The 13104-nt window shown below is 41.5% G+C and overlaps 1 protein-coding gene and 2 long non-coding RNA genes across 18 annotated transcripts in view; 1 reads left to right on the top strand and 2 right to left on the bottom strand.

The window, feature by feature from the left end:
• LOC310844222 overlaps window positions 1–2558 on the bottom strand; it is a 399653-nt gene extending 397095 nt beyond the window's left edge. Inside the window, exon 1 of the long non-coding RNA XR_014564010.1 lies at window positions 2506–2558. This is a non-coding gene — a long non-coding RNA (uncharacterized lncRNA). The remainder of the gene's footprint in view (window positions 1–2505) is intronic.
• NT5C2 (5'-nucleotidase, cytosolic II) overlaps window positions 1–8964 on the bottom strand; it is a 78521-nt gene extending 69557 nt beyond the window's left edge. For 4 of the 16 annotated variants that reach the window (XM_083738002.1, XM_083738000.1, XM_083738003.1 and 1 more), the window contains exon 1: window positions 8836–8964. The gene's annotated coding sequence lies outside the window, so the exon portion shown is untranslated. Of the gene's footprint in view, window positions 1–8499 lie in introns of all 16 variants that reach the window. The other 12 variants (XM_083737997.1, XM_083737992.1, XM_083737986.1 and 9 more) reach the window with 7 other exon arrangements.
• On the top strand, window positions 8932–13067 carry LOC310844215. The gene is made up of 3 exons (XR_014564002.1): window positions 8932–9037; window positions 9129–9416; window positions 11703–13067. It is a non-coding gene; the product is annotated as an uncharacterized lncRNA (long non-coding RNA).
• Window positions 13068–13104: the final 37 nt, after the last annotated feature.

Genomic DNA, 13104 nt, shown 5'->3' with positions numbered 1-13104 from the left:
CTTGCTTCAACAAGAATGCTGTGCGATCTAAATGAATGCTTCTAGATTGCATCAACAGAAGTAGAGTGTCTAGATCAGGTTTCCTCAACCTCGGTCCTCCAGATGTTTTGAGACTACAATTCCCATCATCCCTGACCACTGGTCCTGCTAACTAGGGATCATGGGACAAAAACACCTGAAGGGCAGAGTTTGAGGAAGCCTGGTCTATATCATGGTAAGCAATGGTGCAGTTCTCTTCTGCTCATGTCTAGTTCTGGGAATCAACATTAAAGAAGGATATGAACAAACTGGAATGCATGCAGAGGTCAATAAAGTTGGTGAGGAGGCCTGAAGACCAAGCCATTGGAGAAAAGACTGAAGGAGGTATATGTGGTTATCCTGAAGAAAAGATTATTAAAAGGCAATAAAATAGCCATCTTCAAATAACTGAGGAGCTATCACACAGATGATGATAGCTGCTCCAGAGCATATGATGCAAGCCATTTAAATTAAAAGGAAAATGATTTAGACTAAATTTTAGGAAGCTCTTTTTGACTTTATGGGCCATTTGAAAGTGGAACAGACTGTCTGGGATGTGATAGACTCCCTTTCATTTGAATTTTCAAAGGAAAGACTGGATTGTCACCTAACAAGGATGCTGTAGTAATGCATACCCTGCATCAAGAGCTACTTAGGTACATCAGAAGTCATCTAGTCTATGTTTCTATGAGTACTACAGAAAGAGAAAGAACCTATCTAAATTACATCCGTTTATTAATGGAATATCAAACTTATTTACACAATTTAACATTTACAATAAAGAATTAACAGCAACAGACCAACAATTGCAGGTTTCTCGTGTCTCATTCTATGTAACAACACACCTGGAGGGAGTATAGGAGCAAGCAGATAAAGCACTATAAACAAGGCATACTGAAGCAGTCTCTCCAGAAACCAGCACAAGCAGGAAATGGTCTTAAATTGTCAGACAAGGAGTTGATGAAAGGGAGAAACAGGAACCATCAGTTGCAAATGTATCAGGTTTGACTTGGCCTTTGGCCTGTTTGATATTGTGACTTGGCTTCTCCATCAACTGCCTCTTGAAAAGTCTGAGGACATTTTCTAGTCTCCAGCCACCGTCATTCCAGCAGCAACTAATAAAAGGATAATATCCTTATGGTATCACAATTATGATTTGTAAATCATTAAACACAGGAAAGACTTAAAGTATAAAGTTTTTACAACCATCAATTTAGGTCAGCTGTGCTGACTAATGTGGCCCAAATTGCTCAATTTTCAATCTCTTTGCATTTTGCTATTTAAAACTTTCCTAAACTGACATGTTAATTCCTTGGGGGTGAGGGCAGCCCCAGCCAACAGAGAGAATGAATGCATTAAAGGACTGAGGTAAATTTCCTTTCCATTCATCATTTCAGTAAGAGAGATGGCTAGGAATACATATGGGGAGAAGCGAACAGAAGTAATTAAAATTCAGACATCAGTTCCATATATGTAAGGAAGCCCCTTTTTTGCTTATAAGCAATACATAAATTAATAAAAATGTGTTTCTCAAGAACCAAAGAGCCTAGAACTTGCCGATCAGAAGGTCAACAGTTCGAATCCCCGTGACGAGGTGAGCTCCCATTGCTCGGTCCCAGCTCCTGCCAACATAGCAGTTTGAAAGCACGTCAAAGTGCAAGTAGATAAATAGGTACGGCTCTGGCGGGAAGGTAAACGGCGTTTCCGTGTGCTGCTCTGGTTTGCCAGAAGCAGCTTAGTCATGCTGGTCTCATGACCCGGAAGCTGTACGCCGGCTCCCTCGGCCAGTAAAGCGAGATGAGCGCCGCAACCCCAGAGTCGGTCACGACTGGACCTAATGGTCAGGGGTCCCTTTACCTTTACCTTATGTTTCTCAAGAATCTTCAGCTCCCTAGAAGCACAGTTTTTACATACAAGCAGTTTACTTCAGCCAAAAATCATTTTTCCCCTGGTAGAGTGGAACAATAGTTGGCAAGTGCCTCTCCTCCTCCAAACTTAACTTTAAATCTGACACAGGGATCCAAATAGCAAATACCCAAACACACAGAAGGCTGAATCTCTTCCCATTGTGAATTCAAAGAATTAATGATTTGAATTCTTGTGTCAGAGTAAGATATTATAAGTTTACACACATTTGTTCCTTCACCATAGAGAGAAGATCTTCAGCCCTGGTAAGTGTCTGAACTGGACCTAAGATTCATCAATGAATCTTGTAATGCTTGGCAGGATGGAAAATAATGTGTTTAATGATGCAAAAGAAAATAGTATTAGCCAATTAACTAAACTGGTGCCTCAACTATGGCAACACCCTTTTAAGTTTGAAGTACCAAAGCGGATCAATATGATTTCTACCAAAAATTCCATAGGGTCATACTCAAATTCATACTTCAGTACAGTGGTACCTGGGGTTAAGAACTTTATTTGTTCTGGAGGTCCATTCTTTTTTTATTATTATTATTCAGAGGTCCGTTCTTAAATTACACACACATACAGTGGTACCTCAGATTAAGTACTTAATTCGTTCCAGAGGTCCGTACTTAACCTGAAACTGTTCTTAACCTGCCTGAGGAACCACTTTAGCTAATGGGGCCTCCCGCTGCCGCTGCCATGCAATTTCTGTTCTCATCCTGAAGCAAAGTTGTTCTTAACCTGAGGTACTATTTCTGGGTTTGCAGTAGCAGAGTCTGTAACCTGAAGCGTCTGTAACCCGAGGTACCAGTGTAAATAAAGTGGATCCAATCCCTTTATTCCAAGTTATTTTACTGCTTTCACCTCTGTCCATACCAACTGACACAACGCAATACATATTTCAAGCTGCTATGATGAATCAGAAAGGAGGATGCAGGAACCTTGTACAGTACTGATCTTCCTTTGGGTTAATGATTTTGTTTACTTTAACAAATGTTTCTTTTCAAATGATGCGAAGGGTACAAGTTAAAAATAAGTTGAGCTGAACCCTGACATACTTTTCTAAGTCAGTAGGATAAGTATGTTAACAGCATAGGCGGCTAGCCAGCTAAAATTCTGAACTATAAAGTCTATGGCACCTTTCTTAAATTACAAAAACTTATTTTAAAGGCCAAGCATCTGTAAATAGCTTCAAATAAATATAGAAACCTGTAAACATGCCAAGCACATCAGAAACAACCTTCTGCAATTTATTTCAATTACAGTGCTCCTAACACTATTATAACTAAGCAACTGGCTGTTTCTGCTCCAAAGATAATTTCAAAGAACTTCTACCATATTGCATGCTCAAGGTATAAAGCCTTTTCCCAGGCTAACATGATGCATATGAGAAGGTGTCTGTGTGCAAGCAATGCACATTTCAAAAATAGAACACAACACATATATGTTATTCTCCCCCCCCCCTTTTAACACAGCACTGAACTAAATATTGCAAATGCTGACAAATTAAGTAGCTTTCCGCAGAGATCTGACAGTTAAAAAGTGGAGAGGTGGAATTGCCAGACAGTTCTCTTATTTTTTGAACACAGAGTTCAAATATTTTTGTAGCTTGTTATAAATGGATGGGGTGTTTTGTTGTTGTTGTTGTTTTGTGTGTTTTTGTATACATCCTCCTTTCAGTTATCATGGTTTCAGTACTTTGACCTGACCAGCTAACAGAATTGGGTGGTAGAACAAAAGATGTGTGATGACCCTGCTTTTTCTAGTTCCTTCACAATAAGCTTGCATAACAAAAAAAGCAAAGTTTTAATACCCAGAGCATACACACATATATAGATAAACAGCGGAAAGCTTCTAACATTCTCTGAAATACTGTATCTCCAAGTCCCTGTATTCATCACTTAAAAGGCATTCAATTTATTTGTTTATCTTATTGGGATCAGCACCTTACAATCAATGAAACTTCATTACACCAATAGGGGGCAGTAAATGTTATCTTAGCTCACAGATAATCCCAACACAGATAATTTATTTTAACATTTCATCAGCAGAAATGAAAACAGAACTGAGAAATATTGAATATTATTTTACTGATTAAAGGATGCAACCTCAAAGTATATTCCTATAATACCCTGCCAACTAACACAAAGGATTATCACAGAAGCTTACAGTAAAAAACAAACATGCAAAATTCAATGAAACCAAAAGTTTTAAGCACCACTAAATTTAGGGCTTCTATTTCACAAACAGGTCTTAGCATTATTTTTAAATATTTCTGCTTATTAACAAGGAGTGTTCTTTTTTAGACAAATCAATAACTATAAAAATGCAACTAAATGTACATGATAAATTGTCTAATTTTATTTCATGCCTTTTTATATCCCACCATGCTATCTGTAGAAATAAGGGGTGTGTTATAAATACATTTAATAAATAAGCAAATGTATCCTGTTATATGTAATAAGAATGGGAAAAGAATAGAGAGGGATCAGTAACTCCTTACATCAGGGGTGACTAACCACTGAAGTTTGGGCCCACTATAGTTGAATGTATAGCTTCTAGTTACAAGCTATGCATCTGAGCCATGAGAGACTAACAACGGGGACTCCCCTAAACATCTCAATGATCAGGCATATATCAGGCAGTCCTTAAGATATCCTAGCCCCATGTTGTTAAGAATCTTGTAAATTAATAAAAGAATTTGAACCTGGCCCAGTAACATATGGGCAGACATTGCAAGCTTTTAAGCACCGGAGCTATGTGCTGGCAGTAATCTTTCCCCATCAGTAGTCCAGCTGCAGCATTTTCCACCTGCTGGAGCTTCTGGATCAGGCACAAGGGCCACATAGAGCTCACTGAAATAATTGAGTCATGAAGTTACCAATGCATGAATTACTGTAGCCAGGCTATACCTGTCCACAAAAGGCCACAGTTGGTGCACTAACTGTAGTGGCTACATGCCTAGCCACTGAGCCTCAAGTGACAAAGATGAATCCAGGAATACCCCCCAAACTATGCAACTGTGCTTTCAGAGGCAGAGTAACCCCATTCAGGAATGGAAAATGGCCAGCCTCCCAGACACCGGAACCACCCACCAACAGCGTCTTCATATTCTCAGGGTTCACACTCTGTTCATTAGCCACCATCCATTCCACAACTGCATCCAGACAATATTCCAGACCATGCTCAGCCTCTCCTGACTCATATATTATGATGAAATAGAAGGTGCTGCACTGGACACCTTGACGGGACTTGCAAAAACTGCTGCACCTAAGGCACTATGGAACTGGGCGACTTAATCCTTGAAGTGCCATGCAAGCTGCTCACAGCATGTTACCAAGTGCTCCAAAGATGCATCTACTTCTTCTAGTACAGTTAGTCTCCAAACCACCTGAAATAACTTTGCTGGATGGGTCATCAAGGAAGCAATACTGGCAGCAAAGTAATTCTTCACTGCAACTTTTTTTCTTTGACTGCCACTTTAGTAGGCAGAACTATGTAATGTAAGAAGTGTTTGATCAGCTTTGGAGCAGGTTTTCCACCATACATGCTCCAGTTGTCTTCCAGCTTGCTTCACTGACTGCAACTCCTCAGTAAAGCAAGGCACAATTCAGGCCCTGCAGCATCAGACAGAACCCCCAGGAACAATCACATCAACAGCCCTCATCATCTCCCCATACCACAATGACAACAGGGCCTCAACAGGATCACTGGGCTCTGTCCACTGGGAAATCCCACAGAGCAGTCAGGAACCTATACAATTCCATTAGTCTCCAAGGGCAGACTATCCAAATTGGTCCCATCCCCTGCAGGAAGGGGCTGCTGCCAAAAGTCCAAACTTCACTAGGAAGTGGTCTAACCATGGCAACAGGGTTACAAACGCCACTCCTATATCCAGACCATCCTTTTCCCCACCTGGGTGAATACTAAATCAAGGATATGCCCTGCTCCGTGCACTGAACCAGTGACTATCTGGGACAGCTATCCATGGCTCCTAAGGAGCTAACAAAACTGTTAGCCAGCAGAGGAGAATGTTCCTTAGTTCCTCCAACACCACACCATAAACAACCTCAGTCAGCTTGATCAGAGAGGTAGTAGGGTAGGTGGTACAACAGCAGCCCCAGACTATCTCCGTGACCCATAACAGGCCCTCCAGTCCAGCTCCTAAGTGGAAAGGCTTCCTAGTGAGAGAATGAGCTGTTATGAACAATGGCAATGCCTCCCCGCCAGACTTCTAGTCTGGTTTGGTGTTGCAGTGAGTACCCAGCTGGGTAAAGCTGTGTCAGGTCAGACCCACCCAGCTCCCCCACCAGGTCAGACTGTTCATCCATGATAAGAGCATGGATCAACACAGTCTTATTATGAAGAGACCTGCTGTTCAAGAACAAAACCAGGCTATTGGGCACAGTGGATGATATCAAAGATGGGGTGGACACAGCAAAGGACAGGATGCATGCATCTATAAACACTACTACAACCCACCCGCCATGCCATGCCCTCTCCACATTCAGCAGGATAACTGATATCCTTGGACCTGTTTATCCTCTCTCTTTCCTACATACATGGTATAGCTCAGTGGGTAGAGCATATAACTCCAAGCATTCCCTACCACAACACACAATTGCTTCAGGCTTTCACAATAATCCCCCATGGCTCATCCTTTTTTCCTGGTAGTATCATTAAAAAAGGAAACATGGGGAAAACAAACAAACTAGCATTTATACCAAAGTTTTAACCTTCTTAGACACTGATCCACCAATTATCAGTGGATCACAAGCTTGCATAAGTACTGAAATTTGGGCTGGTTCTAAATCTACCAGTATATACTCAGGTAATTAAGAATTTTTTCAAAATGTTCTAGATGCATGTTTCAGTGGTATATTCTGCTAACAATTAAACACTGTTTTGTCTAGGTGAACACAAAACCAAAAGTGAGCAGGCCAGATGGCATTTTCAGAGTGCACTAAGTTGAACTACTGGCACATCTGAGAGTTTAATTATTTGCAGTTCCAGGAATGGCTGTTAATATTACAAAAATACAAATAAGACATACTTGGTCATTTGGCCAATGCATGCCTACAGCAGAATTGTTAAATGTTGCAACAAAACACTCATGACAGATATTCTTAAAAGCTTGAATGGATAGAGAAATCTGCCAATTTGGCAGCCATTTCTCTGCTGTAAGTTGGTGGTGGCAAAGCGAACAAAATTTAAATAAAGTGAAAGAAAATATAATCCCAATCCCTATGGAAGGTTGCCTGAAATATATGACATAATGGTAGACCAACTGCCTCTATCATAATGCCAGGCCAACACTATACAGAATTTGCCCCCTCTTTATCCACCAGATTTCATGAGTGTGTATAATGAAGTGACATGAAGAAGAAAATGTCAGCAGTCTTTCCAAACTGCTGTTCAATCTCAGGACAAGGGCCAAATGTAGTGGATTTTAGCATAGATTTCATGGTACGTAGGTAACTGCACTACTTAAACCTTGGTTTTAACAAAATGCCAGTCTCTACCCCTACAATTAGCTATCTTGACTGCATGTTTTCTATTCAACGAGTTTTGCAGATCACTCAGAGTCAAACATACTCACCAAGTGATTTCTACATACAAAAAAAAAAAAAAAATCACCTCAAGAACTTCCCCTCTTCGAATTTTGGAAAATGCAGCCCTTCAGTGACTGTGCAAGAGAAATGGAAGTTTCGCAGAATGTAAGTAAAGACAGCAGCAGTGATGGAGTAAGAAGAACAAAATGTACAAATTAAAGGCTTGCTGTGCCATGCAGCTGGATGCAGCAACCTCTTTCAGGCTGCAGCATGAGATGGAAGGGAATTGATGAAGACAGACGTTGGTGTCTGAATCGTGCAGCAATATCTTCTTTTAAAAGTGTTGTTCCTGTCAAGAGTTATCAGGTGCCAAACTAGGGAAAGAAAGCCACACAAATCACAGGCCTTTGTGAAGACAAGAAAGAGAAATTTGATTTCCACAATCACTGCTCACCTTCTTACACAAAAGATGATTTTTATGTCAACATCTGGCTGAGGGTGTGTGGAATGAAAAAATAATTTTGACTTAAGATCATTTTTGTGCTGCCATGAGAGTGTGTTTCTACTCAATCCTCAACAGAACATAGGAAGTAAGCACCACAATTTCACTCTGTCTCTCTCCCCAAGGGAAGAAAAAGAAGAAGCAACGTGTCTCCAGTTTCCTGTTATTAACACCGCACTAGTTAAGAATTATGGATACCATTCAGTAAGGAGAAGAAGATGAGGCAGCAGCACTGCACTAGAAATACTGAAGAGAGGTGAAAATACTCAAGAGCCACTCACGGGGCGTGGGGGAGGAGAACCCTATTAACTTTAAGCATCACTTAAAAATGGGGAGCGGGTGCTCTCCCACCTCAAATCCTGCCCTTTTCTGGAATGGGAGCTTGGGGTTTTTTCTACTCAAGTCCATCACTCATACTTCACACACTCACAAACTCTCTCTCTCTCTCTCAGACACACACACACACACACACATCCATACACAGAGAGAAACAGAGAAAGAAAGTTATAGCGCTCCCACCCAGCAGGCCAACGTGAGGCACCTTCCCCAGCTCCCTCCTCTCCCACAGGATGGGATTTCAATCGCTCATTTCCCCGCGGCGCGGAAAACGGCAGTGACGCCAGGTGGGGAACGGGGTCCTTCCTTCCTCCCTCCGTGAGGGAAAAGCGAGAGACCCGTCTCCCGCGTCATTTTGGGGGTTTCGTGACAGAACTACGACGCGCTCTCTTCCTCTTTCCCCTGCCTCAGGAGTGGGGGCGGGAGGGGGGTTCGCCTTTCTTCCCGCCACCCCCCTCCCCCGCCGCTACGGGGGCGCGAGAGCCCAGTCCGTTGCTTCCCGGCCTCCGTCCCGCTCACCTCTCCCAGCGCGCGCGCGGCTCTCACTCGCCCCTCGCTCTCCGCGAAAAAGAAATCGCACAACTGAACTGCCGCAGCACTGGACCTTGCGCACACCGCGCCTGCGCGAGCTAGCCCTTTCGTTGCCTCCCCCTTCCCGCGGTTAGGGACCGAGGAGAACGTGACGCTTTACAGCAATGCCGCAAACGCAGCCAGGAAGCCGGTAGGCCGCACTCAACGGCTGAACGCAAGCGGGGGGGGGGGGGGACAAAGTTTTTTGTCTTTTACTTGATTAATTGGCGTGCATTTTTCAGGTTTTACGGATCGGCGACCACCTGACAATGAAACTGGGGGTAACTAGAAACAAGCGAGGAAAAACGCTGAACCAGCCGGACAAACCTTTACCAAACGTTGGCGCAATGGAAGCGACAGGTGTCAAACATCATCTGTCGTTGTCAGTCCCACCCCCGAACCTGGTGGAGGATGGGATGATGATGATGATATAATATCCCTGATACAAAAGGAAAAAGGATTGGAAAGTGAAGAGGAAAACCAGGGAAATTTCAGCGCCAGGGCTTTTGTACTCTTAAAAGAATGACCAGGTGGAGTGGAGGAGGTAGTTCTGGATGGGGAAGAGACAAATGGAAGTAGTTGGTCCTCATAGCCAGGGTGGTGGAGGGGCAGGGCCAGGGCTGTCATTAGGCCAACTAGGCAGGTGCCATGGGCACAGGCCTCAAAGGGACCTTTGAAGGGTTTTACAAGTCTATACAGCTTATTCAAAATGATTTGTGTGCTTTGTATTTGAGAAAGATGATCAAGGATTGTTGCACTACAAAATAAAAAAAAATAGTAGCACCTTAGAGATCAACCAAGTTTGTTATTGGTATGAGCTTTCGTGTGCATGCACACTTCTTCAGATACCCTTCAGATACCTCTTCAGATATTCAGGGTATCTGAAGAAGTGTGCATGTACACGAAAGCTCATACCAATAACAAACTTAGTTGGTCTCTAAGGTGCTACTGGAATGAATTTTTTTGTTTTGACTACGGCAGACCAACACGGCTCCCTACCTGTTGCATTACAGTAAGCCCGCAATTTATGAGGGGGTTACGTTCCGGGGATTGCACCTAAAGCCAAAATTACATATAGTCAAAACACATTGGGTTCAATGGCAAATGGGGTTGCAAAAGTCTTTTCCTCAGATGTCCACCTGAGTCCCCCACTGATGCTGTCTTGCTCTCTCCCTCTCAGGCCCCTGCCATCTTGGCCACACCATTATTCTTCCCACTTACCCAGATCACCAACCAGCGGCAAGAAGGAGGGGTTTTTTTTCTTTTTGAAAAATGTTTAGCTAGGCAAGTGTACTGTCCTCTTGCTTATAGCATAGCTGTGGCTCTGGCTGCATGTGTGCCGCAGCTAATCAGTGAGGCAGGCCATTGCTGTCCATTTTGGAACCATTGATTATTTATTTATTTATTTATTTTTTATAAATATTTTATTAAATTTTCAAATACATAATACAAGATCCCTACACCAAAAAGCCAGAACAAATACACCAAGAAACCATATAAAAAGAAAGAAATAAAAAATAGAAAAGAAAAAAGAGAAAAATATAACCAACCGTTCAGAATAACTTTTCTTATATAACTAACTGGACTTCCTCGCATCTCCTTACCCTGCATTATTTATAATAAGAATGTCAGCAAATTATTACCTTGTTTCATACCTTATTTTGTACTTTCCAAATATTATACTTCTAAATTTAAAGTAATTTTTATCAATTGCTCATACCTTAAAGTTAAACATAGTGATGCCTTAAATTTCGACCTTTTCTTACTTATAACTTAATTTTCTATTTTACAAAGTCTATTTGCTGGAACTGGTGTTTTCTAAATCGTGCAAATACTTAGCATTCATACAACTTATAATGTTTTTGTAGATAGTCCTTAAACTTCTTCCAGTCCTCTTCCATTGTTTCTTCTCCCAAGTCTCGGATTCTGCCAGTCATTTCAGCCAGTTCCATATAGTCCATCAATTGCGTCTGCCACTCTTCCAGTGTGGGCAAGTCTTGTGTCTTCCAGTACTTTGCAATAAGTATTCTTGCTGCTGTTGTCGCATACATAAAGAAGTTTCTGTCCTTCTTTAACACTTTCTGGCCGACAATGCCCAGAAGGAAGGCCTCCGGTTTCTTAACAAAGGTATATTTAAATACCTTTTTTAGTTCATTATAGATCATTTCCCAGAAGGCTTTCACTTTAGGGCATGTCCACCAGAGGTGAAAGAATGTCCCCTCAGCCTCTCTACATTTCCAACATTTATTATCAGACAGGTGATATATTTTTGCAAGCTTGACTGGGGTCATGTACCACCTATATATCATTTTCATAATATTCTCCTTCAAAGCATTACATGCCGTGAATTTTATTCCGGTGGTCCATAACCTTTCCCAGTCCTCAAACATAATGTTATGCCCTATATCCTGAGCCCATTTTATCATGGCTGATTTAACAGTCTCATCCTGTGTATTCCATTTAAGCAGCAAGTTATACATTCTCGACAGTACCTTAGTCTTTGGTTCCAACAGTTCTGTCTCTAATTTCGACTTCTCCACCTGGAATCCTATCTTTTTATCCAATTTGAAAACCTCTTGAATTTGAGCATAGTGTAACCAATCTTGCACCTTATTCTTTAGGAACCATTGATTATTTAAAGGCATTTAAAACTTTTTTGGACAAATCGGACTGCATCAGCTGCAGTAGTTTATTTATGTTTTCTGTGTTAAAAAAACAGAATCAATATTCCTTCAACCTGTATCAAAAGCACTGTAGATCAAACAAACCCTTTCAATTTCTTCAGGATGTGTGGTTGAACCTGTTTTCTCATGCAGTTTCCTTGCCGAAGAGCAGGGAAGAAAAAATGCTGGTAATTTGTGTATCATCCCTGAACAATCTAAAGACTACATGCCATGCGCAAGGGGGAGGAGAAGCGCCTAGCAAATGAAAACGCAAGAAGGAAGTTGACTGACTGGGCATTGGTATAGTTGGTATCGCTCCAGCTGGATCACAGAGTCAGATCTGACAGTTTCCACAATGAATAGCCTCCCACGCGCTTCTCATATTAGTAGCTATTATGAAATAACAGAATAAAGTTCAGGTTTGTGTGATAATACAGGCAAATACTTAGGACCCTCCAGTTAAAAATATTCGTATTACGAAAGCTTTTTTTTTTTGTTAAAGCTGTTTCCATCACATTCATTTTTTAAAAGCAACACTTTCCTTATTACATGTGTTTATTATATTTATAATCCTGCTTTTGAGGAAAACAAATAAATATATACCCAAGCAGATTACATAACTTGAAGTACAATACTCAATGCAGTGTTTCTGTTTTTTAAAGAGGAATTCAAGGCACAAAATTAAACCCAACAGTACATTTATGCATTTGTGGGTGCCAGACACTTAATCCATGGACTCAACAAGTGTTAAGGGAACAAAGGGAAAGGCCATTAAGAAGGCAAATGCTCTGAGCCAAATAGCAAAGAGGTGGGGCCCCTCCTCCAGCTCTTAGATAGTCAGAAGGACAAAAGCCAGAGTTTTAGAGTCTGTGTGTAATATGAGCTAGAAGTAAAAGCAGCTGGCTGAAAAGCCAGAGAAGCAGAACATGATGTTTGATTTCTGTTTGAATCCAAGGCTGCAGCTGTAACAGAAACCAGATCCTTTTGGGGTGTTAATGCTGTGAACCCCTCCATTGTAGGCTCAGGTTGTATATATGTGTAAATAAACTATATATCATAAACATACAACAATCTCTGCCGTGCCTCATTGGCAAAAGGAAAACATGAACCCTGGGTGAGTGCCTGGAACCCTTAGAACCTCACGCTGCAACAATACTAGACAGAGACAGCAGAATGTTAGGAAGATCCCTTATACTGGTCCCTGTAGAACGGACTTGCAGCAGTCCTCAGATTAATAAACATATTAAAATAAAAAATCTGGCACTGATACATAGAATTGCATCATTCCAAAAATGAGTAGTCCCTGAAATATATTTTGAAAGTTCAGGTTCTGAAGGCAGATTAAAGGAAGGTCTCCAGCAAAAACCTTTTCCAGCCCTGCTAGCAGAGATCATTCCTAAATAGATACGTTGGGTAGTGAACTTGAGATGTTCTGCATCCCAAACATGTTACTAAGCCTTTGTAATGCTAGAAGGATATAAAATGTGGCCTTAGTGAAGGACATTACATAGTGTGTGTGCGTGTGTAAAAAATGGTTTGGGGGATACTTGACAAA

This window comes from Podarcis gaigeae (assembly GCF_964106915.1).
Source record: "Podarcis gaigeae genome assembly, chromosome: 5".
NCBI classification, from domain to species: domain Eukaryota; kingdom Metazoa; phylum Chordata; class Lepidosauria; order Squamata; family Lacertidae; genus Podarcis; species Podarcis gaigeae.
This window is presented reverse-complemented; position numbering and strand designations above follow the sequence as displayed.